At 38.3% G+C, this 23,049-nt stretch overlaps 1 protein-coding gene across 3 annotated transcripts in view; it reads right to left on the reverse strand.

Moving 5' to 3' along the window:
* The window catches only part of RASSF8 (Ras association domain family member 8), an 87,838-nt gene that overhangs the window by 46,408 nt on the left and 18,381 nt on the right, over positions 1-23,049 (reverse strand). Inside the window, exons 1-2 of one of the 3 annotated variants that reach the window (XM_049821861.1) lie at positions 14,926-14,945; positions 8-106 (exon numbers count right to left, since the gene is read on the reverse strand). The gene's annotated coding sequence lies outside the window, so the exon portion shown is untranslated. Of the gene's footprint in view, positions 1-7; positions 107-1,701; positions 1,860-14,925; positions 14,946-23,049 lie in introns of those variants that run through there. The other 2 variants (XM_049821859.1, XM_049821858.1) reach the window with 2 other exon arrangements.

Raw genomic sequence — 23,049 nt, forward strand, 5'->3', positions numbered from 1 at the left:
TTCTTACCTGCAGATGAAGGTAGACAGAGATGTTTGCTTATGCTGTGGGCTTAGCGCAATCTGCTACTCCAGGCATGGGTGTCAACTCTGCTGCCAAGGTCAGTTGCTAGAAGAAAACATTATTATACATTAGTAAAACTACCTTCTTGAGGGTAATGTCCTATTCTCCCTCTTCCCTTTAATGCTTTGGAAAAAACCACAGTGTTCACCTAGCACCTACAGATATGGATATATAACAGCCTGCTACATAAAAGTACTATTTTATTTTTTAAAAGTTAGTTCAAAAGAAATGTGGAATACTGTACTTAATTTGTGAGATCTTGTACCTGGTGTGACATTTTCTTGCTATAAATAACTAAGTGTGATAAACAACATTTCAACAGCTTTCCAGAACATCTGGAAAAAACTAAGCACTGTATGAGGTAGTCACGAGCATCTACCACTGCTAAATTGTAAATATAAGAGATAATTTCACAATCTTCTTCTTTCCTAATTTTCTTTTTAAGGAAAATAATCCTCAAACTGGAGGTGTTCCAGATGGAAAAACCTCCAAGCGTTCTCAAACTGCATACCCTGACTCCCTTACAGTAGTGAATCATGGCCAATACACACATAACAAGTCAAACTAGGCAAAGGGTAACAAATCCCAAACTGCTGATTAAGACTAATATTAATCAGCTTGGAAGGGATGCTTACTACAATGATGTTCAACAGCATCATTGTGACAAGACTTACAAACATTACCTAATACTCTGTCAAAGCCAGGAAGAACACGAGAAGTGTTTATTTTTAAACCTTCACTACCAAAGACTTTCTGAATAGTATTTTAAAGGAATATATTTATTATGCATAACACTAAATGGGAACTTTACAGTTTGACAGAAGCATAGAACAACAGATCTAAATCAGGAAAACTTTCCTCTAGTCTTTTAGCATCTCCTCCTCCACTGTTGCCAGCCATTGAATTTTGTCAAGATAAACTGTTTTTCTCCTAGTATCTGTCAGAGCTATATAACAAGATTCAATAAATACCAACTCCAGTGTAAGCATGTCATAAGGGTCCAGAAAACAACAAAAACCTCTTAAAGATCTGGAAAGAATAGTCTGGCCTGTTGTAAAACACTAGATGACACGCACTACGCATCAAAGCCCTGTAGGAGTAATTACTTCTTTCATTACGGCCAAAAACTTCAAAACGGGACATTCAGGAGCTCCAGAGATCTTAGGCACATATCAAATAATTTTTACCACACCAGCTGAATATGTAGCTTTCATGCACAAACCAATATTCATTAAATTCCAAAGTTGTCAGAATATGTTTTTGTGAAGTGATGTTTTGGTGAGTTTATGCCTCTCAGCTGTAATTTCATACAAGGAAGAAGTGCTTGTTAAATATCCTTAATGTATTTGCTTGCAGTTACATTATAAAACATTGCTTTAGATTCTCTACTCAGATTTATTTACCATGTAGCCATAACTAGAGTCAAACAGTCATAGATAATGCTGAACATTCATTTAACCCACCACATCAGGCTAAATCACGAGTGCTTGAGTTCCAGTTACTTATCAATCCCCATATACACATTAGATTAGGAAAGTAAATCTGGTTGTAGGATACAGATGGTGACTCAGTTAATCCAGAGATACGCTTGAATTTTGCTGGGAGATGGAGACGTAGAGAGGAGAGCAATATCATCTCACCCCAAACTATGAGAGCTCAGCCATAAGACGCTGAAGTTGTCTTCATCTATTGCAGACTGATCAACTGCCAAATAGTAAACATTTCAGTTACTGTTCCATGTTAACTACTCCAGAATACTTTACACAACAGGCAAAGAATAGTGGATTTTTAACCTGAGAACAGAGTAGCTGTGATGCTGATCCAGCAGTAGGGACCAACACTTCTACTCAAACAGAGCCGCATTATCTTTAGCTCTATTGAAGCACTAAAGCTCTTCTCAGACCACTTTGCAAACTGAGTGGGAAGGAATAAGGATAAGAGCCACATTCTGTCCTTAGGGACCCCCATTAAATCAGATTCTCAACATCAGCCACTTCCTCTTTGTTTTCCTCAAGCCATATGGCTTCCTGACAAAATCTGTACAAACAATAAATCCATTAATCAAGCCACTGCTGGAGGAAAAGGCTTTTTTTTTTTTTCTTTCCTTCATCAATCCAGACATTTTAATGGACACGTTTTATGTATTTTATTTTATGGAAGTCCCAAGGAAAATACTGAAGTCTTCTTTGTTCTCACACTGCAGCCTTGTAGGCTGGAGCCCCAATTCCAGTACATACTTGTAGAAGGAGATCCTGACATGTTAAAATGCAAAAAGATACAGAAATAGAGAGAAGTCAGTCAAGCCAACAAGAAAGGAATCCAATCTTATTGAATCTGTTAGTAGGGATTACAGTATAAATTGCTGCCTAGGCTGCCTAGCATATTATGTCAAGAAACAAAATAACAAAAAAAATTTTTTTTTTTTTTTTTTTTTTTTTTTTTTAGTTAACAGAAATAGGCAGAACAAGAGAGGCATTAAAAGTCATTTCTATTCCTACAAGGCTCTGGGGAGATGCACACATGCAAATGCCAGAAGTAGGCCACAAGCAGCTGAAAGGAAAAGCTTCTTTTAAGAGATGCCACAATAAAGGACTTCTCCAGAGGCCAGATTTCTTAGCAAGGTGAACCAAGATGACCAATTCCACACACACAACATGCTACATAATCTGTTTGGTGTCTCCAAACTTGTAAAATCATGCAGGTGATCATATTATTCTCAGATCATGAGGAAATAAATATTGCACATGCAAGAAACTCTATAGTAGCGAGGAAGCACAGGAAGAAGAATAAGATTTCTAGCTCTTGTAGGTGGGAAACTCCCTTTCTTGCAGGTGGGGAGATCCCACTCTCCTGTGGGAAAAGGGAGAAAAGAATTAAAACCAAACTTAAGTAGGCTGGTTGCTTCACCAAACCAAAAAAACTTGAGACTACTCAGCTTCAGTTCTGCTGCTCGGTACCAGTGGACACAGCAGTATGCCAGCCTCACACTGCTGCAGAATAAAATTCTGTTCATAAAAAATATAGACACATTGTTGGGCAAGCACATAAAGAAAGAGTGAAAGTATGGTAAACCAGTGTTCCCTTTCTTCCTACTCAACCAATAGCCTCAAAGAGGTTATGGGGCTGAGAATTCAAGAGCACAGGAAAGATAACCAAAGAAACAAAGACCTAATTTTCTTTGCTGGCCACGGCTTTTTTGCAACATCAGTCCATTCTTGTACTCTCAGATGTCACTTTGAGAAACCCATGGAGTCTACATTATCCCTGCCTATCCCAAGCAACTATTTGCATCACACATTGGAGTCTATCCAGCAAAGAAGAAAGGGGTTTCCTAGTGATGATGGAAGAAAGGAGAACCAAAGACAATTCATCTTTTGATTATATGATGGCATTACAAACAAAAGCAAACTGAACAAGGTTGATGTCAGTCACCACTTTAGAGAATATGAAAATGCAAAATGTCTGTTTTGAGGATCTGTTCCCACTGATGTTTTTTCCAAAACTTCTTTGACTAAACTTTTATTACTCAATAGTCTGTACTGCAGGAGGAGGATTGGGAAGAACAAGAAATTACTTTCAAACTCAGGTGGTCTCTTTCAGTCACACATTTCTAAAGAAACTGTGACCCTTTCACTCACATGGAAGGAAAACAGGATTGGCATGGTACCAAATCTTTTTACTTTAAATCATGCTTTATTTTCTTCACAGGTGTTCTATAGCTCACTGGATGACCAAAACTATGCCTCAATTCATGTGAACCAAACTAATCCTCTGTTGAAATGAAGTTCAGGAGAAACACCAAGTAGTTTATGACACTGAAAAAGACCTTATAGAGAAAAATAATTAAAAAAGGAATGAAGTTGGTTTTTCAAAAGTTTGGTTTGTTTTTGTTGTTGGTGGTTGTTTTTTTTAAAATACAGGAAATCAGCATCCTTGAATGCAAGTGGGAAATCTTTAAAATGAAGGCCCTTTCTGTATTTGTTGAAGTTAAGTAGCAATTAGCCACAAAGGGAAAAAAAAATGGAAAGAGTAATCTCAAAAGATTGAGTCATTATCTCCAAGGAGACACATCCGTAGTTTTAACAAGGTCAGAACATTTTGGGGTTCTTTGGGGTAAGGGGAGATACACGATGTTAGCTTATGTTTCTGTAACAGTAATGACAATTCTGAAAGACTGCAGACTATCACTATGAATTATTAGCCTGGAGGTCACAATCTAAAGAGATACACCATCATATCCAAAGTACAGATGGATTTATAAATGCCTTGAGGTAGTGGTGAAAGGTATGTTTGTTTTGGACAGAGTAGTGCGGAAGATCAGGTGCTCTGAAGTTCCAACCACATCTGGGTCAGATGGTCCAAATTATCTTCTCATCACTGTTACTCAAAAGTTATCCTTCAGCAGCTATATAATGACCTATGTAAAAATAAATCTGGGATTGGTGTTTGGCTCCTAGCAAGAAAAAAAGCTTCCCTGTCACAAATCAGTTAGGGGAGGCTGCATCCTTGCTTGAAGTCTCATTAAAAAGCCTGTGGTATGAAGGTCTGCAGGTGTGAGATGGTATCTTCACATCAAGTGCCAAAATGGAATATAGGAAACTTTGACAAGAACATTTATGGGTATACCAGTGGAGAGGAGAAGGTAGCTCTCTGTCCTGGTAACTCACTGTTCTGTCCTTTTTGACCCTATCGATGAACAGCGTGTGCTCCCAAAGTAACAGTACCTGTATGAGCCTATTTTGACTAATGCTCTTAACTACAGGGAAAAGACTGATCCAAATGGGAAGCAAGACACATTATTAGGAGAATACAAGGAGCATCAACCTGTTCATGTCTTCACTTGACTGTAGAAGGTAGCTAGTCACAGCAAAAAAGTTTTATTCCCCCTCTTTCCCAGAGCACCCCAACACCTTAAACAGAATTGACAGAGGAATCATCCAACCCTGACTACACTGCATCATTCAGTCCCAAGTTCGCATGTGTCCATTTTGTCTGGAGCGCTCATCTCAAGCCCTGCCTACTTTACTACTAGCCTGTGGTCACACCCGAGTGAGCAGCCTATGCCTGCGATTCCCACATAGTTTTGAGTGTGTTTTTTAAACCATATCCTGTGTTAGCAGGAACAACAGCATTAACAACCCTTTCTTTATCAGTCAGAAAAGTCGTCACCTCTTTGTTACTACTGTTTAGCTCTTCTCAGGAAGAGAAAAAAAAAATTGGATAATAATCTCTTCAAATCCAACCCTAAATTACTCCCTCTTCACTCCACAAACATGGTATCCTAGTTCCTTAAGCTCTACTGAAGTGTTGAAGAGCAAGTGCTACAAAAATCATGTTGATACATAAACTAAAAAGAGTGAAATGAAAATTATAAAGCAGCTTGGTATAAAAACATCTTGACCATGATCTTCAGAGTTCTGGCTGTCAGTTTTCTCCTTGCAAGTATGTGAAGGGCATTTGCTTTCCAGGGACAACAGGCTTGGATTCATTTAATACAGTTTTAAACCTTTAGAGTACCAGTCGTTGAGAAGAGGGAAAGAAAAAACACTTGAAGTGATTTATTTTCTTTTTGTTTAAATAACATATCCAAGAGAGCCCCAGCACATAAGCTAAGAGGACATCATCATGTGAAGTAGAATACTTACAGGTAGGGCACATTGTTTTCTCTTCTTCCAAGCTACTAACATTTTACTTGGCAACACCTGTCAAAGCCCACTGTAACAATTACCCCAAGATCACAAGGGCATGCTAATACAACAGAGAGCCATCACGACTTCTCCACAGCCTGTGCACATACTACACTACTCCCTCATCTCCTCACGCATCCCGCACAACTCCGTTTGGAAGAATACTAGGGTAACAGCACAGAAAACAGTAGGTTTCTCTTCTCTGTGACAGCAAGTTTTTTCTTAAGACAGCAGGCACTGCAATGTTACACTTACTGATCAGAGGCACGCTTTTGTCTGCTTCCTTGGCAGTCCCAGAAGCGTGAAGGTTCCTGCATACTGCTGATCAGAGACCTACCTCCCTTAGAAAACACTGCCTTGGCTATACTGCTGTAGTTAGATGCATCCAGGCTCACTTTACGAGGTAATTATCCAACGTAACCGTAAAGAAGAGGTAAAGCCATAGCAAGAATTTGCTTTGTTGAAAATTTCTTTTCTTGCTGATAGTCTTTTTTGTTCATGATCAACCAATATTCTGCTCTGTAGATTTAACATACAATAAGCAGCTCCATCACTTTCCATGCCTGCCTTACCATTTGAAACAAACTGCACAATTTCACCCTTGACTACTAATTCTTCAAACACAGCATCAAACTCTTGCCGTGCCTACATATGACTAAATATTTCACACTGATTATCAGAAAAGCATGCACGATAAAGCATATTTAAAGAGAAAAAAGAGACTGAGATAGAGTCAAGCGGCGATTAGCAGAAATCGGGATTAGGTCTGTGTATTCACATATCCACTGACCTGTTTGGTTTATAAGTTACCAGAAATTGTGTTGAGTTAGCTCCTGTTATTAATCATAGCTGTTAGAAGCATAGGAAGACATTTTAAATAACAATTCAAGTTAAAACACATATGTCATTAACCATGCACATCTCTGAAAAGTAAAGTTAGACAAGTCATCCAGGTATTTTAGGCAACATAAAAGTGGTAGCACATTGGTAGCATATAAAAATGGTAGCACAATGATATGGCATTTGCTTTAATTTCTTTCCTTAAGGATAAGTCTGGTTGACAGTAACTGAAAAAACTAGAATGAAATTCTGGTTTACTTGTATTAGTGTAGTTAAGGATGTGCATGCATGTAGAACTAATGAAGAATAAAACCAGATTTCCCTTCCTTTGCCACTGAACGTGTGTCCTGGCCAGCATAACAACTGAACTAGTGGCAAAGCAGTAGTTTAGCATGCAGCCTGTGTTTGCAATACAGGCAGAATCCAACAGTTCACTCAGTCAATATCACAATTCTTAAGGAAACAATTCTTCACTTTTTAGGCACTGCCAGACAATTTCTATTTCCACATCATAGCAATTTATAGTCAGTTCTGGAGATCCTATTCTATTTTTAAAAATCATGAAAGACTGCTGTTATCTTTGCAAGCAAAGGCCATTCTTTTCTGCTCCTATAGGTCGTTTACACAGCGTCATTTTGCATGATGATTTAGCTTGTTTTTATATGAGCACTGAGGTAAATTAGTTTGCAGAATCCACACTGGAACATAAAGTAATTAAGATAGCAGAATTAAACAGTCACTGCAGATTATTTGTAAATTCAAATTGGTTTGGTTTAGCATTAACCCAAACCAACAAAACATCCAGTTTCTAGTCAGTTTTGTCTTTAACATTAGCAGGAACATTAGATATCGCTCTGCATTTCCAACTAACCCTTTTGATACAAGAAAGTTCTCATCCAAACCAGTGATTTCCCAGAGGGTTTAAAAGGTTAACTTCAATTCCCCTTACTTGGCAAAAAGAGTTATAAAGCCACTCCTAATAACCCCCCGATTCCAGCCTTCTTATAATGGCACAGGACAAAGTAAAGCACTTCAGTAAAGAGTGCTCAGTAGTGGCAGGAGAGAGAGAAAACCTGCCCCTTTTCTAAAGGCCTGCAGTGCTTTCTTTTGTGATCGCCATCTTGCACGCAGTGCACTACAGCCTTCACATTTGATCCCAAACACATCTTTCCCTTATTTCATATGCACATAGTTCCATTCACACTTTACAGCAGAAGTCAGCTCTGCAGCCAAAAATTGTACCATTCTCTCTGCCCGCTCCGTTTCTTCCTGTTCCACATGGCACCCCTCAGTTTGTAGTGAACTGGCTCAGGAACCAAATCCAGATTTAAGAGCCAAAAGCTCACAAACTAACAGTCCAGCGATACACACGAGCCAAAGAAACTACTGTGCAAGCAATTCTGTATGGCTCACCACTGCTAAGAGAATAAAAAGAGACAGTGAATTTCTCCCTGTGCACGCCAATGTTCATCTACAAGGAGAAGACTAAACCAAGACAAAAAATATCCAGTCATGAAAGATGCCAGAAAGCCCACCTCTTGGTTGTGTCTTTCACAGACAAAGCAAAGTTAAAGTGCTCAAGGGCCAAAGAGACTTTCTATGTTATCATCAGTATGTTGAGATCTTTATTTCAAAAGAAGTTTAGAAAAAACCTTACTGGTTTAGGGCTTTGTGTGTTGATGCACGTGGAAAAGTAGAAGACAAATGTCATTTTGTTGTATATGTTGGAACACACTCAAAGTAATTAAATTTCAGTATAAGAATAATACAGTAAGTTTTTAAGTAGCAGTCTTTTTTAGGTAACTTGTGTCTGCAAATAGCTTCTGTAAACTGATTTTCAAATGTCTAACTGAAAGCACACACTGGATAATAATAGGTAAAATACTGAAGTATACAGCTGTTATGCATTTCATTGTTGTAAAAAACAGTTACAGATGGCACCTGCAGAGAGCAAAGTTGGACCTGAAAGCTTGCAGATTTCTAGCTTCCTCCACAAGCATTTGTCCTTGTTGAAAATGAGTACCCTCCATCAGACCTTCCACCAACATCTGCATGTCCTGTGTCATCATGTCCCCCCTCCCCACATATGTGAGGAAATGTTATTAGTGGGATTATAATATACCATTTCTTAATTGTTACTAATCAAAGGAATAAACATTTTATAATAGCTACTGCTATTATATAATCATAGATTTCTTTTTGATTGGAGCTTTACTTTCTTAATTATGTAGTCAATAGAAGCCAAACCACCTTTTTCTTTGCTTGCCATTAGCAATGAGTCAATGGAAGAAAGAAAAAGCTGATTTTTGCTGTTTTTTCTGCACTTCTCCAAAAGAAGTTTAATCAACCCTCTGGAAGCAATCCTCCCAGTGCAATGAATTTGTTTGGACCTTGAATAGGTGCAAGTGTAAGACAAATGTGAGAGAGAGAGAAAAATTTATTTCTCTATCACAACAAGCCATTACCTCCATCTCAAACAGCACTAAGTAAAGCCATAGCATTTGTCTCAGTAAAGACATTAACTTAGGAGAAACCTTGTAGAAAGCAATCAAGACTCTCACAACAGCTTCAGAGGTAATGATCATCTCTGGCCAGACACTTACTGGTAATCAATTACCACCTAGTAGAACCAGAGCCAACTAAGCACCAGCTACCAGGAAACGCCCAAGAGGAAATTTATGCCATTAAAGTCTTTGAAATTTATTTATTTGATAGTATAAAGGTAAACAGCAAGTTTTTGCTTTATCTACTACAAAACTTAATTTATGTCATTGGCAACATTTAAAAGGCCACTCGTAACCAAGAAGAAAGCAACGCTACAGTCCAAGATTACATTAGGTTTACAATTAATGGGAACATGTCTGGGATTTAGTTCCTAGTTTGCTGTACTCAGAAGTACAGAACAGTCAGATGTGTTCAGTCACTGACTTGAGAAAATATCAGGCTGCTCATCTCAAAGGCACACCCCCCCCCCCCCAAAACAAAAAAGGGACAAATCTCAAGATATTCTGCTTATAGTGAAGAGGGAAGAATCCAATCCTGAAGATTATTTCTATGAAGTTAAACAAACTCTAAATGTATGTACATTGCATTAATTTAAGCAGAAGTTTAAGATGGATCACAAGTTGCTACATTTTTTAAGTATAACATCACTATGAAAAAATAAAACCAAACCTGGCAGATTATTACCTCACTGCTTCTCCTCTCCTGTCGGAGATTCTACAGTTCAGCTTATAGTATGGGCTAGTGCTGTCACTTTTAAATCAATCTCTTCACACCTCAAACCACTGTGGTTGTTAAATGCAAATAATTAATTGTACTGATAATGAAAATGCTAAAAAGTTTTCTTGCACAAACATGACCCCTACCATTCAGTACTTTAATCCTCTGGAAAAGGTAAAAGAAAAATCAGTGGATACACACTCTTGGTTAAGTGCAAGGTATGGATGGGAGACAGGGAGAAGCTATTTTTATAGATGACTGATTAAGATTACTAAACCAAATAAATAAGTAACCACACAAAGGTATGTTACAATAAAGAAGATAATGGGTTGGTTAAAATGTATGCTGTGTAGCAAAGTGAATATAAATGTAATAAAGATTAAGCTAACCAGACTCTCCAAGCACTGGAACAGGGGAAAGAGACAACGTTCATATCGCCAAAGCCTTTTCTTCATGGCAACTTCAAGTCAGAAAATCCTTTCTTTTTCAGATTTTTTTTTCCACCTTACTAATGAAGTCCAACTGACTAATGAAGTCCTCACATTAAATCCATAGTCAAACCAAGGTGGAAGTCACCACTTGTATTCGAAGACCTTTTCCTTACAGTTGAACAACCATTTACTTATTTATATTTACTCTTTTTTTTGGTAGGGGACCAGACAACTCCTTATTTAAAGTGCTCAACATAAGCCAGAGAAAATGGAAAGCTTTTCTTCAAGGTTCAAAAGCAGGATTCAGATCCTGCTACCATTAGCAGAACAAACAAAAAAAGAATCAAGATAAAGAAAAAAGCAGCAATAAAGCCTATCATGTCTGTTACACTGTTTTCAGACTTATTTGGCAACGTTTCTCTCGATTTAGAGCACTGGGCAGCAAACCCCCAAAATTCCCTCTGAAAAGGTACATGTGGGAGGTACACACGCACTACAGCTGTTAATCAAACTTCTGCAGTTCAAAGCCAAAAAGCTGCAAATACTCATGAGGCAAGCATGGTGTAAAGATGTACCGCAATGTTAATGTGCTGACATGTAAATACCCGCAGACGGAAAGTTTTACTCCTTCACCGCAACAAGATGCTTCATGGAACGCATGAGGCTTCAGTAGGTGTTGACCACTTACCCAGAGAAGTGTGAAGAGCCTTAGAGGGGGGTGAAAGAAGCAGTTCCAAACACCCCCCCAAAATCTGCATTGGGATCTTAAGATCCTCAATGGCTTCAGAGTACTGCTCAGTCAAGGGAGACCTGAAGCTAAGTGGCCAAAAAATATCCTGTCCAGATCTGCTAATATATGAAAATAAGCCTGTTTGGATGAGTCACTACTTTGCCAACTTTTTATGTGTTTTTATCAAAGCTCTTTTTTCAACTACATCTAGACACGGTTTAATAAATTCTTCTCCCCTCCTCCCCAAATCTATTTACTTGTTTGCAAAATTGCAATTATTTTTGATAAGAGATTACAAATCTAATTCCTCCTCAGCCAGCATACAGCTGACAGGAATAGACCAGAAGAAAAATGAAATTAGTAACCAAGATTTGGAGGTGTATTTAGTTAACACTGATTCAGATCCCATGCAAATTACACTAGTTCTGATAAGCCCTCACTTGCTGTTTCCAGGATTTCAGTGAAAACTAAGAAACAACTAATTAAGGCCTTAGGATAGCTTCTTCCTTGAGGGCAAATGGAATCCATCTACATACAAAACTTTCAAAATAGTCACTGGCAAAGCGTGCATGTTTTCAAAACCAACATTCACAAACAGTTTTTGAAATGCCAAATATCAGAGACAAAAAGAGGCTGCATCAGATGTTTTGACCTTCTTTGAAAATGACAAAGACTATAGGAAGAGTTAAAAGGCTTTTAGAGCATAAGAGAAGCACAGCTTGTTTCTAGAAAAAGTATAATCCCAACCCATTTGAAAATACTATCCTGCTACTCCATCCAAACAGTAGCACTGTAACTACACCAGATGGTCCTGACATAGAAACAACCAACCTATGAGTAGAAGACTTCCACAGTGACCAAACTCTTCATCACAAAGCTGTAGTACTGTGCTACCTCTCTGCAAATTATTTGCAGAAAATGTGTATTTTTCCCCTTTATGCTTCATATGACTTAATGAAAGGATCTTAAGATACCAAGTGGAAACAAATGAAATTACTTGAACAAGAAGGTGCCCCCAGACCTGAGCTGTCCCATGATAGGACATGTAAGCCCCCCCCGCTACCAAAACCTTGCCAAACAAAACCAATACAGTCTCCCATTACTGCCAGCTCAAATAGCATTACAAGCAAGACTTACGCCAGCACTCGATACTGCAAAATTTTGGAAATAGATCACTAGTAAATATACAGCTTCCCTCCCATAACCCTCACCAGAGAAAACCACATACAGCTATAGTTACAAGCATCTCAGTAAGTGTTTAATGCCTGGGCTTCTCTCTACTGAAAAGTCTTTGGAGGCTTTCAAATTGGAGAAGACAGACAAGATCCTTGCTTGCATGCTGCCTTACAAACTAATCAGCCTAGTCCTTCACTAGGTAAACCTCACTGCAAATGGACTTAACCCAGCAGATTCCAACAATGAAGAGAAAATGAAGATAAAACATTTCCCAAATGATAGATCTATCTGGCTTTACGACTTTAAGTAGAGTCAATATCTTCCTTCAGTATGCTTTAAGCATTTTTGGCTAGTATCAGCAGCATTACTGATCTGATTCATTGTTCCCCTGTTCAACTCCCATCTGTTACTCAAAACACTCATTCCTATCTTGCACTTCATTTTTCCCTTCTCTTTTAGAAAGGAGTCTTTAATATTGTGTGTGCATGGTCACTACGCCATACAAGATGCTGGTCTTGCTCCTACTGAAGGCAATGAGAACTTGACAGAAGAAGAATTTAACTGAGGTCACAAATATAATTCCTGCTAAGGGTAACATGCAATTGAGCATAGCACTGACTGGCCTTTCAGCCAGCACTGGGCTCAAGACAGTATGTTTCAACTATCCCTGGCCTAAAAGTTTCCAAAAAAAAAAAGTTAAGGGCTCTACCTTAAACACTTGCTGCTTACTTCTTCCGCTAATAACACAAGAAAAGCTAGCTGTAGGTTAGATCACACATTCAGCTAACCTAGTATCCCATCTCACACAGTGGTCAGAGTAAGGCTCCTAACTCCATGCACACACCGTGGCAAAGACTTTAACAGCTTAACCACAGTTAAGTTTCACAGTGGAACTGTGGTATGAATTGTAGGAACATTGGACAAGATTTCTTTGGACTTCCTTCATTAAGGTGGCAGATTAGAAAGGGTTACAGGCTCACATTCAAAGACTTAACCTAAAGACATCTGAAGTTTCCAAATGACTTTAACTTGCTATGCATCGAGACAAACACCAAGCTTAAGAAGGTAGAGCATTAATGAGCTAACAGTTGCCAGATTTGGCCCTCTAAGTATGAGGTAAAATATACTAGCTTAAAGTCAAGCAAAGAAGTTTATACTAAAGCATTTTAGCTTGAATGAGAATGGGTTAAGAACCTGCACAAAGTTACCATAGCTCTGCAGATGCATATTAGCTTATTAAAACTATTTTAACTCAGTGCATCACAGTCCTTAGTCTCTCAAGTCTCTCTTGAAATGCTACAGAGATAAATGTAGTAGGACAGGTACTTCACCCCTGTATTCCAAGAAAATAACTTCTCTGGTTGAAGGATACTTCACCACCTCTATCCCCTCTTCTTATAATACCATTTTTTTTTTCCCCCATCAGTAGTCCTCCACCCATAATTCAGATTCACTTCTTCCAGGGTTAAAGCAGTTTATAATGCTGCAAGAGCAATAAGGAGCAGTGCGCAGTATTGACGGCATTTCCAAACAAATCTGTAATCGTCCTACATCACTGGTGTTCCACACACTAGAGAAGGTGCTTTTATTCTACCTCCACACTGTTCTTTTCATCATTTACACTGATCACCTGATCACAATGTTTTGCTGTACTTTTAAACGCTCCCTGATTTCTAGTTTATGATGTTCTGTAGCTGTGAGCAGAACAAAAAAAATTCACACCCAGTAGTTTATATTTACTCAAGACACATACTGAATGTGAATTCGTCCAATTCCTTCCTCCCTATGCTAATTCCCACAGTGACATAAGATAATTCTACCTCCAAAAAGACCAGCACAAGCCACTAATTACCCCACTGATAACATCCATTTCCAAATCAAGCAGGGAGCTGTAATGCCCACAAAGAGCCTCAATAACGCCCTTAGGCAATATTTCACATATTAGGTCCTTATGGAAATGCCATATAGGCACCTAAACTTCTATGGGGAAGAAAGAGTACAGATATCCCTAGAGGGTCTGCATTTGTTTTTCCTCTAGCATGTGCTTTCTTGTTGCCTCATCAAGTGAAAACCTATACTACTTCCTCATTAAATAAATGCTTTGCAAAAAAACACAGCTACATTTCAGTTATTAATATTAAGGATTATGTTAAGAAAGCACCAACTCATTTGACTTAGTATTAGCACGGTTACAGTTTAAAACTATCAAAAGCTTTAAAGTACATTCACACAGTTTAAGATTAAATAAATATTAAGCAAAAATACCACTTTATAGCTAGAAAATGGGCCACTTCTCAATACATTAATGACATCTTAATTGGTTGAGTTAAAAATGACATTCAAACATCCTTACTAGGTATTGCTGTTTATAATCACTAGTTCAGACAATCTCTTCAGCTGGAAAGTAGAAATAAATCTATAGCAATGAAAATTTTATTCAGCTCCACAAGAGAGAAAAGTATCAACCTATAGGTCTTTTTATAATATAATACACCAGTTGTACATTTTATTAAATTCAGCTGCAGTGATTAAGCACTCCCTTTGCAGACAGAAGGGCAAAAAATAATTGATTTTTCACCTGATCAACTAAAGCTAAATAATTCTATGTTGTAGAACGAAAGGTGGTTTTCTGCCATAGGACCAACTGCCTGTGTTGACACTTCTTTTATTTCCAATACCAGAGTTGAACTGAAACAACTGCTAATTAGGTAGTTTTTGGAGTAAAGTTCTACAAACCAGCTACAAGGGTAGCAACACTATTTAAGAATCTTGACTTACCAAGTGGATGCTCTGTGCTAAAGAAAGCATGGGTAACATTGTTGGGCAGAAGCACTTTTAACTTGCAACCGAAGTGTATTGTTTGACATAAAAGGCACATTTTGTTCCCAAAATTTAACAGTTTAGGTCAGTACTAGTTTCCTTTGCCAAATTTCTTTCAGGAACACTGTAGCTAATTGTTCTTTGTGTTAGTCCAGATCTGCAAGGCAGGCATGACTGCTAGAAAAGAAGAGATATAAAGGCCAGGTAAGTAGTTTTCCAATAATTCTGTATGTATATGATGATCACAGGAAAGTTAATAATTCTTGCAAAAGGACTAGAAGAAAGTCAGCAAAGCATTCAGTAAGATTTTAAAAACTTTCACAGGAGGCATTCAGAAATGAAATCAGGGGGGGAAAAAAACAAAGCAATGCAAGACCACTGGCTTTCAAACCTGTGCTATGCAGAAATCAAACATGACTACATTCACTGCTTAGCACAGCCTCTTATCAGCATTTTCAGGAGCAAGTCTCCCCTTACCGCAAGTAATAGACTCCTAGAATTGACAGAGAAATTGAATAGCTGACCCACAGCTTTTACAACACTGCACAAAAAAAAAACCCCAACACTTTAAAATGATTTTACATAGCATGTGCAGTGCGTGCTACTTCAGAAATTAAGATATGTCCTCACTCCACTGTGCTGGTGGTATTTGCAGAAGGCAGAAACTAGCTTTTCTTCAAGCATTCTCCAGGCAGATGCGAGAGCCGAGTGGCATCAGGCACCACCAGTGATAGTGTGGGAGCGATGCGCTCCCCGCTGGAGCAGAGGAGTTCACCTAGACAGCAAAGCATTATACAACCTCAAACAATTTTTCGTTTGAAGGAAAGAAGAGATGCTTTTGAAATCTAGGTCTTCAGCAAAACACATCAGGAGTCCCACCCTCCCCACAGATGGACGCATGCTCATGCTCACTGTGCCTTCGCCACTAGAAGGCACAAGGGGTTGTATGCAGGCACCCAGCCAATAGCAGAGTCAAACATTACTTTTTTGTTTCAACAGAAAAACTTTCAGAAGAGGAATGAAAGTTTAAGTTGTCCAGATCTTTAGGAGAGATAGCTAAATTTAAGGTTATGTCCAACAGTGATGATGATTAGGAGCAACAATAGTTATCCATATCTGATGTGTAGCAGTGGGAAAAACATCAAACTCTACCAGCATTAATATGCCCAGACAGCCTTATTATTCACTTTATTTTCTCAGATACATTTTAGAAAGGACATTCCTTGGTTTTTTTGGTTTGGTATTTTTTCATTTGAAAATATAGATCTTCTTACTCTATTCTTTATTCCAGTCACTTTTGTCCTTCTTGCCCTCGAGATTAATTTGATGTAGGAAAGCACATACTTTGCATAGGACACAATACCCTGTATGAGAGTAGAGTATTAGATTTCACAAAAAGTGACCAGGCATCACCATGCAATTATTTCTTTGTTACACAAAATATTTTTAAGATGGAGGCAAGACAAACATTGGCTCAATCACCTCCAGAAGAACTCTTTATAATGAAAAAAGAGATTATACAGGTAAGACATTTCACTAAGTTATCATATTCACAAAAAAGTCCAAACCAAAACCCAAACAAAAACATACAACCTGAAAATCCTATTCTTAATGTTCGATTCTTGGAAACAAAATTAAAAAAAAAAATAAAGTCAATTTTTAGAGTGAAGCCTCCCAACCTACCAAAGCTGCAGTGTTACCAAGTAATTGTTAATATGTTATGTAATTGTTAACAATTAAGTTTTTGAAATGCATTAAAATCAAAATCAGCATTTTCTTGGTATTTTGCCATTAACAGACCAACAATTATTTCATTTTTGCAGCAGTACTGCCAGTGTAACAAGTTGGTAGCAATCCAACCAAAAAGGTACTCCGTTTCAAGCTTCTTCCCTGCCCAACATTAATTGAAATTGGTTTACATTACTTGACCAACACAACAAAAGCTAGACTGCTGTCGCCTGACTATAAGAGTACATCATCCTTTGGATATTACTGCATAGCTGAAATATAGTTTATATGTACACACAAAAATTCCACCATATTTAATATTGTAGCATCTTATGTCCTAGATAATTATGTCCTAAAAAACCTTTAATCATAGCAGCAGGTTTGCCATAGCTGAAGTCTGAGGCATAGATGGCAGCCTCACAGAGAAACCTGAAGGGTAAAACACACCTACACCATCATGTCCCCTTGCAAATATTTGCTTTCATTGCATCATTTAGAATTGAAAGTTCATGTGCCAAAATAAAGCAATGTATCCAGAAAAGAAATCTCTTGTGCGTGTTTTATCCAAAAAGAAAAACAAAAAATGAATGCAGAGGTCAAAAAGTTCCTCATATACATAGACCACCACCTATTCTCACTTAAAATTGCAGCAAGAATACATACCTACAAAAAGCCTCACATAAGAACAATTTGAGAACCTTGGAATGTTCTTGAGAAGGTCACAGAAACTGGAAGATACAAGGAAGTGCTGCTGTTCTCTCACTGGAAAGGTCAACACAGATGAAGCTGGAGAGGGTAACTGAAGCGTTTGTCACCAAATATGCCTCAGCCTTTGTGTCTGGACACAGATCTCCACGACTACTGAAACTGCAAACCAGTGCAGAGTTGCCTTTCACAGACAGCAACACAACTCTTCAAGGCCATACAAATGGGGTGTCTTTGACAAGCACAGATATCCCTCCCCATGGCTATTCCACTCTGGAATACCTTCCGAGAAATGTTAAAGTTGCAAGCAAAACAAAATGAAGAACAACTCATTAAACCTAAACCACGTGCAAAACACTGGGCAGCACGTAGAAGTACAGCATGTCATTCTTCTAAACAAAATGCTGCCCATCTCAAGAACATGAAAAGGTGTGCCTATCAGTATGTCGTAGCCAAATAGCTCATTGGATAAACCGCACATCAGGATCTGTTCATCATCATTCATCCCATTTTAGTTGTGGTTGCTGCAGGAAGGGGGGAGATTAAATAATATTTCACTTCCATTTGCAGCAGAAAGAAGTAATCCACATGCAATCCAGTCCAGTGCTTACATTAGATACACATCAAATCAGTCATCCCTCGAAAGTACAGAATCAACATTGCTGGCCCTTGGTCTGCTGCATCATGTGAAAGCAAATATGAAGCACCCCATAAGGCAAATTACCATGCAGTTACAAAAGGTAAAATCCCAGATCTGTATGCCCTATGAAGAACAGGCTAAGCAGTGACTTAACATCAATATTAAGCTCTAAGAATGTTTCACCTTAAAAACATTATAGGATACAATACCTCAGAATAGCTATTAAGACACCAAAAAGAAGTATCATTTGGGGCACAGAGGTCAATTCTAATAGCCAACCATGTTAGTTAAACACATACGGCCTAAAATAAACCTGGAACTATACACACAGAAGCGTACATTGTCATAAAGCGGTGCAGGGAAAATCCATCAGTTTAAGAAGTACGCTCATAAACCAACCACAATTACTATTCTAAAGACTTCAGAATTGGCTTCTTATGTGTATTAGTTGAAAAGCCAACCAAAAGTTATTTTCATAGCATGGTTTATGGTCTACATAAGTCTTAGAAATGTAAGATTTAGAGCTAAGTCACCAAGACAAAACCAGTTTTTTAATCCAAGTTGTGAATGAATTGGTGTTACTGTCTTCAGCAAAAGGAGTTTTTCACCTCTTCAAGATGAGAGTTGGAAGTCACCTTCTGAAAGCAATGTAACTGCAGGTCTGCCACTAGTAACATATGCAGGTGTTCAAGAGAAACACGAGGCATGAAAGAGCTTTTTAATTTTCTCTGCTTTCACTGATAGCATAGTACATGAAGTTCTCATACAAAGTAAAATCAGTTAGTCAAGTACAAGCTCCTATCTACTTTAGGGATAGAATGGCCAAATGTTTATGACCCAGAGCAGCTCCAGTGCTTTGCTTTGCATTCAGCTGTGTTACAATACAAGACTATCAGATATTGCTAGTTTTTTCTGTGCTTGTGATTCTTAAACTATGATTCTGGGGACAACACATATATTCCTAGTACTAATGAGGTTATTATTTAATGCCATTAAAAGCCATTGGACCATGACTGTGTATGTGCTAGATAATGGATCAGATCATTCTTCAAAGTAATTAAATTACAACATAACTCCTTGAGTCTTCTAAAAATAAGTATAATGTAAATAGTGTGACTACTGGTAAGCAAATCATGTCCAAGAATGACGTGAATGAGAATCTTAGCTCTTCAATTCTAGGTAGATACTGGGAAGTAGCTATCAACAACTGACAAACAGCACCAAAACCATATATTATGTTTATATATGATTACGTTTATGTCTATTATCTAGACATATTACACGGAGGTGGAAAAACGGAAAAAAGTTCAGCATTTCTGTATTTCTGAAGTTGTTTACCTGTATCTTAGCTTTCTACATTCACTGAACAAAGCATAAATAATAAAATCCCTGGTAAACATCACCTGTTATGCTCAAACTGCATTACCATTGTACAACATGGACAGAAAACCATTTTCAGTGAGAACAACGTAAGATTATTCCCACTTGTGAGAGGAACGAAACCTCACAAGACTTTTAATCAGTCAGTTATGATGCACTTGCATCACACTAGGTTTTTATGCAATAATACTAATCTTTTCCATTGTTACGGATTTTTTTTTCTTTAAATCTGTAACATATTTAAGAAGTCAAGTAATCATGGGAGAACTGAACACCAGGGATGAAACAAGTGGCTGAATAACCTCTTCACTCAGATAAACAGCAGCTGAATAATTGCCTGACTGCGCACACAGGCAGCCTGGCTTGGCCCTTTAAATAACACCTGCTACGCACTAAGAGAAGTTGTGCTTAAGTTTACTTGATGTTTTCCTACTTATCAATTTAAATTCATGTGCCAGATAACACCCCTTTCTTCCTGCTGATGCTTGTTATGTTAAAGCACCTCTTCAAGCAATATTTTAAAGAACACTGGAAGGTCCATTGGGTTACTTACTGTTTCTGCATTTAGCTGCAGGTGGTTTGGGAGTATTTTCCCCAAGTAAAGGTTTACCTTGTACACATACCTTCTTACAACTTGTCTTTAGCTTTTAGACTTACTGACTGCTGCAACAGAGAACAAAAGCCATTGCCAAATAAACATTATGGCAACACCTTTCAAACATAAGGCAAACTTATTAACACAAACAAGATTTCTTGGCTACACCTAGTCCTTCCAGGTAGCAACAGAATTATTCAATTATTGTTACTTCTGGCTCTTTCTCCCCCAACCCTGTATCTATGCTCTAAGAAAAATGCATGTCTTGTTTTGCTACCAGCTCCTGGTTTTATATTGGCAAATTCCAATTGAAATCCAGCCATCACAGCAGGGGAAGAGTTCCCCATGTTTTAGAATGAACCTGAAACCTCCTACCTCAAGAGATGATGGACAAGGCCATCACAGCAGACATGCTGCATGTTCCCAAGACAACCTCCCCTTAAACAAGCCTGCTCTATTGCACCTAAACAAGCAAGCATGCTGAAATCTGGAATTAAAAAGGGAATCCAGTCAGGAAGACAGATCTCCAGAAGATTTCCGCTCATGACAGACAGGTATGTCCAAATTAAAGGATTCTCCCTTTTCATTCCTAATACTACTTGGTTTACTAACCTCATGATCATTAAAAGAAAATTATACTAATGAACAAACTGATACTTCTGTCAGATAAAGAAAAGATCTAATTTTGTGCATTTTAGGGTAAGTTAATTGCACACTTTTTTTCTTAAATGTTTGGGAGACATCTGTTAAGATCCCAGGCATTGCTTCAGAACTACCTTACTCATTTTTTGAAATCAAAATGGCACCTTGCTGTAAAGCTGAAATTTTTTACTTTTTTTATTTTTAAAGTAGTACTATTTACCTACCAAAACAGTTTATCTCCTTTCAAACTGCCTTATTACTGCACAAAAAAGCCTGAGGAGCTCTCTCTGCAACCTTGTTTCTGTTCACACAGATCCAGGACAGCCTGCATGCCAGTTGTTCTCACAGAATACATCACCTACACGGAAGGTCACCCGCCCTGACTGACAACTGAATATATTAAGCTTCAAATACCTACCTACAGAGAAGAGGACTTGAAGTTTAGTGCACCTGTTGAAAGCCAAACTGGCATCAGCATTTCTGGTGAAGCTGTTCTACATGCAGAATCAGGACCCAAAAGTACAGAGTTAATAGCCCACACAGGCACTACCACACTACTATTTTACACTACTAGTCTACACCAAAGAAAGAGTAAGCAAACGCATCTCCAGCTACAAATCTCTTAACATAATGCTGTTTCCCCATACACTCAATACAATTCTACTATGTCATGGTCTTGTGCATTAAAGTGAATGGTACAAGTTACAAAAATACAGAGGTGCCAAGCCATAAAGAGTACTTGCTTTCAAATAGTAACTGCAGTGATTATAATGCTCCCCAAGCAGCTTTAAGTGGAACACTGATATAAGTATGTCTAAGTTATTAGAAAAAAGTTTCACTTCACCAGCCAAAGCTTCAAGAACAGAAAAGTTACCTTCTCGCAATAGAGAACACTTAACTCATCAACCAAAGGATTGCAAGTTTCACCTACTGACTCTCGTCTTGAGCACAACACAGTGGTACATTCTTTGTATTCTCCATAGTCTTCTCAACAACCCCATTCCACTTAGAAGCAGCAAGAGCCATCAGTTCCCTCAGGGCTTCTTCCAGAAAGTTAAGCCTTCACCCACTTCCCCCCAGGTCTGGCATAGCCATTCTGCCATTCTAAACTCCATGCAGACCAGGCCTGGGAGCTCCGTCTTGCTGGCAAGAGCATAACCAGAACTTGGACGGTTTTCACGATGAGGTGGTGCAGTTGAGCCCCAGGGTCACTTAAGACTGCAGATTCATGATGTCTTTAGGTGTAAGTTGTTGCTGCAGCTGATGCACGCGCAGCATTCCATGGCTGGTACAAGGCAAGGGAGGACACCTGCATTACTGCACAGTCTGCTAATAAAAGAATTGGCTTCGCTTCATAATCTGTAAAATTACAGCATAATGAGGAAACCACTCCCAACAGGAAAGAAACTATGACCTTATACATTATGTACGTGACAATTCAACAATTAGATAACCTGGCATGAGTTCTGAACGTTTAGATATGTGATCTGTAAGCAGTTAAAGTTAAGCATCTCTCAGAAATTAAGTACATGAAATAATTCTACTTACAATTTCTCAGTCTCCACAAAATATGTGGTGCTAATATACCAACACAACTCTAGATTCTGAAAGGTTTAGTGTAAGAGAACAATTTAGTCTCCCCAAAGCCAGCCAGCAGCTGAAGTTGACAAGTGAGAGTACTAAACTTCCAGTTTCCATGGAAATGGAATTTGGATCAGTACAAACAGAGATTTCAGAATTAAAACCACACACTCTCCACCTTACACTCTCTACTCCAACATTTGTTTTCCTGGGTAACAAGGGTTCAAGAGAGACACAGATGACATATACATTTTTGATCTAGTAACTCAACCTGCCTCGTGGCTCCTCATTTTCACTTAGAGGTAGCCACCCCCTTATAAGCCATGCACCATAGTGGTCAATTTAGTGGCAGCCAGCCAGAAACATTTTATAAACATGACAGTATCCCAAAACTGTGCATTTGGGAGGACAGATCAGTTACTAGTTATGTGATATTTCATATGGTAAAACATATGAGAGAACTGCTTTACAGCCCAACACTGAACCACACTAAAACAGTAAAGTCATACCATACAACACATCCACAAGGAACAATCAGTAAAAAAAAAAATTAAAAAAAAAAATCTCATTTTTATTGTTGATATGACCCATCAGAACTGTGGGATTTTTAGACCGTAAAAATCCATTGGCTTTAGGCAAGAACCAAAAAGGTGTATTTTATCGCCACTAATACAACACTTATGTAGCAGCCGCTGCCCAGCGCTGCAAGGGAGAATTCCAACTTGTTGATTACAACTGCAGGATGCTCACTGGCAGCTAGAACAATTTGCCAATGGTATTTACGGCTCCCATTCCTTGTGTTTGGCAAAAG

The sequence above is a fragment of the Accipiter gentilis genome, chromosome 18 (genome assembly GCF_929443795.1).
Source record: "Accipiter gentilis chromosome 18, bAccGen1.1, whole genome shotgun sequence".
Taxonomy (NCBI): domain Eukaryota; kingdom Metazoa; phylum Chordata; class Aves; order Accipitriformes; family Accipitridae; genus Astur; species Astur gentilis.